The sequence below is a fragment of the Nyctereutes procyonoides genome, unplaced genomic scaffold, assembly GCF_905146905.1.
Source record: "Nyctereutes procyonoides isolate TBG_1078 unplaced genomic scaffold, NYPRO_anot_genome, whole genome shotgun sequence".
NCBI lineage: Eukaryota > Metazoa > Chordata > Mammalia > Carnivora > Canidae > Nyctereutes > Nyctereutes procyonoides.
The window spans coordinates 1,506,065-1,511,610 of NW_026575033.1; the positions used below are offsets into that span (position 1 = coordinate 1,506,065).

At 39.2% G+C, this 5,546-nt stretch overlaps 1 long non-coding RNA gene across 1 annotated transcript; it reads left to right on the plus strand.

Annotated features, from left to right (window-relative positions):
* Positions 1-2,075: 2,075 nt before the first annotated feature.
* LOC129504657 (uncharacterized) lies at positions 2,076-5,248 on the plus strand. Its single transcript, XR_008663396.1, has 2 exons — positions 2,076-4,046; positions 5,003-5,248. It is a non-coding gene; the product is annotated as an uncharacterized LOC129504657 (long non-coding RNA).
* Positions 5,249-5,546: the final 298 nt, after the last annotated feature.

Sequence of the window (5,546 nt, forward strand, 5' to 3'; positions counted from 1 at the left end):
TCCTTAATCCCCATCAGCCAGTTACCCCATCCCCCACAATCCCTTTCCCTCCAGCAACCCACAGTTTGTTTTCTAGTATTGAGTGACTTATGGTTTGTGTCCCTTTCTGATTCCGTCTTGTTTTACTTTTCCTTCCCTTCCCCTATGCTACTCTGTTTTGTTTCTTAAATTCCACATATGAGTGAAATCATATGATAATTTTCTTTCTCCAATTGACATATTTTGCTTAACATTATCCCCTCTCGTTCCATCACATCATTGCAAATGGCAGATTTCATTTTTCTTTTTTATAAATATTATTTATTTTTCATGAGGGGCACACAACACACACACACACACACACACACACACACACACACAGTGAGAGATAGAGAGGCAGAGACCTAGGCAAGAGGGAGGAGAAGCAGGCTCACTGCAGAGAGCCCGATGTGAAACTCGATCCCGGGATCATGCCCTGAGCCAAAGGCCAACTCTCAGCCACTGAGCCACCCAGAGGTCCCAAGATTTCATTGTTTATTGGCTGAGTAATATTCTGTTCTCTCTCCCCCTCCCTCGCTCTCTATCTAATAAATAAATATGATTATTTATATCTATATCACATCTTCTTTATACATACCTCTTTCAAAGAACATTGGATCTCCTAGTTTGGCTATTGAGGATATTACTGCTATAAACATACGGGTGCAGGTGCCCCTTTGGATGCCGACCAAAATGATCTTTGGGATTCATACCTTCTAGCACAATTGCTGGGTTTTACATAGGTAGCTCCTTTTTCAACTCTTTGAGGAACCTTCAATCTAGAGTTGTCTTTGTGTCTAAAATGAGTCTCTTGCAGATAGCATATCGATGGATCTTGCCTTTTTTTTTTTTTTTTTTTTGTAATCCACTGTGATACCCTGTGTGTTTTGATTGGGGCATTTGGCTTGTTTACATTCAGAGTAACGATTGAAAGATATGAATGTAGTGCCATTGTATCACGTGTAAAGTCCTTGTTTGGGTGTACTGTGTCTGTTCCTTTCTGGTCTGTGTTACTTTTGGGCTCTCTGTTTGCTTAAAGGTTCCCCTTTACCACTTCCTGCAGGGCTGGTTTAGTGATCACAAATTCTTTTAGTTTCTGTTTGTCCTGGAAGCTTTTTATCTCCCCTTCTATTTTGAATGAGGTCCTTGCTGGATAAAATTCTTGGCTGTAGATTTTCTCATTGAGCACCCTGAGTATATCATGCCAGCTCTCTCTGGCCTGCTAGGTCTCTTTGGATAGATCTGCTGCCAGTCGAGTATTTCTCCCCTTCTTGGTTCAGGGCTTCTTGTTCCAAGCTGCTTTAGGATTTTCTCTTTGTGTCTGAAATTTGCAAGCATTGCTATTATATGTTGAGATATTGACCTGTTTTTTTTATTGATTTTGAGGAAGGTTCTCTGTGCCTCCTGGCACTTGAGTGCCTGTATCTTTCCCCAGATGAGGGAAGATCTCTGCTATAATTTGCTCAAATATGCCTTCTGCTCCCTCCTTCCCCTCTTCCTCTGGGATCCCCATTATTCTAACATTGTTTTGCTGTGTGGTACGACTCATCTCTCAAATCCTCCTGTCATAGTCCAGTGGTTGTTTCTCTCGCCTTTCCTCAGCTTCTTTATTCTCCATCGTTTTGTCTTCTATATCACTATTTCTCTGTTATGCCCCATTTATCCTAGCAGTTAGAACCTTCATTTTTTATTGCATCTCACTAAGATTAGCCTTTTTTAGCTCAACTTGATTAGATATCAGTTGTTTTGTTTCTCCAGAAAGGCATTCTCTAGTGTCCTCTGTGTGTTTTTTAAGCCCAGCTATTATCTTGATGGTCATTATTCTGAACTCTCGCTCCAGCCTCTTACTTATTATCCATGCTGATTAGGTTCCGGACAGTCAGCACTACCTCTCGTTCTCTTTGTGGCGGTGAGTTTTTCCATCTTGTCATTCTGTCCAGAGAAGAAGAGATGAGTGAGAGAACAGAATAGAAAAATATCGAGAATGACCCCAGAGAAATATATGCTAAACAAATCAGAAGAGACCCGAAACCAATAAAAAGATTTAAAAAGGTGATAATAGAATTAGAGAGCTGAGCAGAGCAGTACACTGGATCCTATGTGTATTTTGGTCTGTTTGATAGGAAATTGCATCCCCAAATGGTTAAGAGGAAACCTTGTATATACACAAATTAAGATTAAATACAACGAAAGGCTAGAATGTAAGTGTAAAAATGGAAATTAAAAGTCAAAATACAAAAAGGATATTATCAGGCAGTTGAACAGAACCGAGCAATAGACCATATCCTATGTATATTTTGGTCTCTTTGTTATAAGAAATTACATCCCAAAATTGGAAAGAATGAAAAGCTTCATTACATGCAAAAATAAAATTAAATGCAATGAAAGGATAGAATTTAACTGTAAATATGAAAATTAAGATAGATTTTAAAAATAATATAATCAGATGAAGAGAATAGAGCAGTATAGTAGATTCTGGTTGTATTTTAGTCTATTTCTTAGAAGGAACCACTTCCCGAAATGGTACAGAGAGAAAAACTTCCGTATATACAAGAATACTACTAAATGCAGTAAAAGGATTGAATGTAAGTGTAAAAAGGTAAATTGTAAAAGAGTTGATAAGCGATGAAACTGGTTGAAAAGGAAAAAGAAAATTAAAATAGAAAGACTAAGGAGTCATGAGAAATAGCCATGAATTCTATATACTGTTTGCCCCTAGCACTGGAGTTCTGCAGCTCTCTGTGATGAGTAAAGTTGGTCTCAGCTGGATGTTGTTGCTGACCTCCTGGGGAGAGGCCTGTTGGGATGATTCTTAGGTGTCTTTGCTTAGGGTGGGATTGCACCACCCTTGCCAGGGGGCCAGGCCAGGTAAGCAGCTCCAGATTGCTCTCTGTGGCTTTTGTTCCCTGATGGCTTTCTGGGCAGCTTTAGAGGATGAGAATGGAAATGATGGCCTCCTAATCTCCAGCCCTGGAATTGAAAGATCTCACTCCCTACTGCGTCTCCCTGGTTTCTGTCTGCACTCTGTATTCACCCAGCCTGTGACCAAGCATTTTTATCTCAAGCACACGACCCCCTTTCGGTTTTCCAAACTTTGCGGACCCCTGTAGCCCCCATTCACGCTGTGCCTCCAGGGGGAAGGAGGAGGTCTTGCCCAGTTTTGCCACTTGCTGGACCCCTGCTTGGAGAGTGGTCACCTGACTGATCCTCGGTTTGGGGTTTATGGCAACACGGAGCTGAATGCCCACTCCTGGGCTCACTGATTGCAACTGGTTTCCCTGCTCAAATGCCTTGGCAACTGCCATACTCAGGCGCCCCCAATCTTTCTGTGGCCCCCAGGGATCCTGAGACCACACTGTCCATCCCACCTAGGATGCTGCCCCCGTTGCCACCTGAGCACCTTTCAGACAGGGATGTCCTCACTGGAACAGACTTCTTAAAAGTTCTGGTTGTGCACTCTGCTGCTATATCACTTTCCAGGACTTGCCTTCTGGCTTCCAGAGGCTCCCTGCCCCCATGGTTTATCTTCTGACATATGCCTGGGATTCATTTCTCCACAACTCCTACCTTGCAGAAAGTGGTCACTGTTCTATTTGTAGAATTGCAGCAATTCTTTTCTTGGCTCTCTGTCTGAGTTCACAGGTGTTCAGATGATTTGATAGCTATGTAGCTGAATTCCAGACACCAGACAAAACTTCCTACTCCTCCACCATCGTCCTCTTCTTCCAGAAATTCTGTATATTCAATCGATCAATATTAATTGTACTTTTTATTAGACTCCTCTGAACAGCAATATAGGTTTCTTCTCAGTTATCCAGATTAAGTAGGGATTTATTTATGTGATTATCTTTCTATTTAAGCAATCCGTAACTTTTACTCTCTAAAAGTATCATTTTCAGACCATGTTTCATAAGCAAAATAAAATTCCTACAATAATGTCTCTTGTTTAACTTGAACATTGTAAGTAACATTTGATTTATTTCAGATGCAGGAGCTGGAAGAAAATATAACTAGAGAACTAAAAGAAGGTATGTTGCCAAATGTATGAATTTAGATGGTCATTAATTTCCGAAATAAACCACAAATAGTAACTGGCATCCCTTCCCCTTGTTAAAATTTTGTCTAGATATATCTAATAAAAATGTAAAATATAAACATAATGAATAACAGACTTATTCCTCATTTGGTCATCGTGTTTCATACCTTTTTTAAAAATCTGCTGTCTGTGCGCCTGTTATCACTTTTCACTTGTGCCATCGCTATTCAGCTGTCAATCTGAAAATGTGGGCGTTCTCAAATTCTTGTTTCTGCTAGTGGTAGAAGACCAAAAAGACCAGACTTGTCTTAGTAATACTTAATTAAGCAATTATATAGTTCATATAGCTGTCCCTTGACAGGTGACATTTCAGTCTCTAGCCACTGGTTTTGCCATTGGGTAAAATTCCAGGTTCCTTAGCGTGGAATACAAACACCCAAATCAATTTGGTTCTTGCCACGTTGTTGAGCCTTCTCTGTCGCTATTACCCTACTCTGCTGCTTTGCAAAGAGTAATCTTTCAGGTATCAGCCTACGTATTCCCTCCACCGAAAAGCAGACAATATTGATAGAAAACCAGGATGTCCCTTCTGTGTGTTCTTAGAGTGTCTTGTTTTAAAACTGTCGTGGTATATTTGACTCTAGAAATTGCCTGTTTGATTTTTCAGTTGATAGTATATGATTGTTCAGGGGTGGACTGTGCCATCGCTTGCAGTCTTATCTTGTAATGAGAAAACCAGAAGCTCTAGTATTGATCCACAGTAGTAATTAATTCAATGGGCAATCGTGAGCAAACTTGATTTAATAGTAATCTTGTATTTTATATTGTAGTTATATGTAGATATTTTTCATTCTTAACCCTCAGAAGATTCCAACTTTTTTTTACTAACTTCTAGTTAACTATAAAGTATTTCAGATAAAGACTATTATTATTCTTTCTCTTTTTCAGCTGCTCGTGAATTAGAATCAGGATTCTGTAGATCCTCTCCTTTAGGACCTACTGATGAATCAAATGTAAATCAAGATCTAGTACTGCAAGCATGACGAGAATATGGAGAGATTTTGAATAAAAAGTATATGATCTGAAAGATACATAGTAAAAGTTTATCACCTAGATGTTTAATAAAACATTTTAATTGTTTCCCAGTAAATGTCTGTTGTACAAAAAATCTTTATTAAAGGAAATTTTGCTATATCGTGTGTAATGAAAGTTTATATACTATTTTAAGCTAGGTTTCTTGGCGTCTGATGAACTTTTAAGCAGTGGAAACTAGCATGCTTCAGTCTGCCCAAGTAACAGCCTTTTAAACAGCACCCAAACTACCAAGTTGTCAATATTTCAGTGGTGTTAACTGATAGCTTTTTTTTGTATTTTAGTTTCTATTACTGGACCTGTGGATTTAGACAGACATCATTTTGATTTACTGCTGCTAAGGCTATCTACCAGTGGTACATGTAATACAATTTTTATAGTGCCATAAAACCCGTGTATA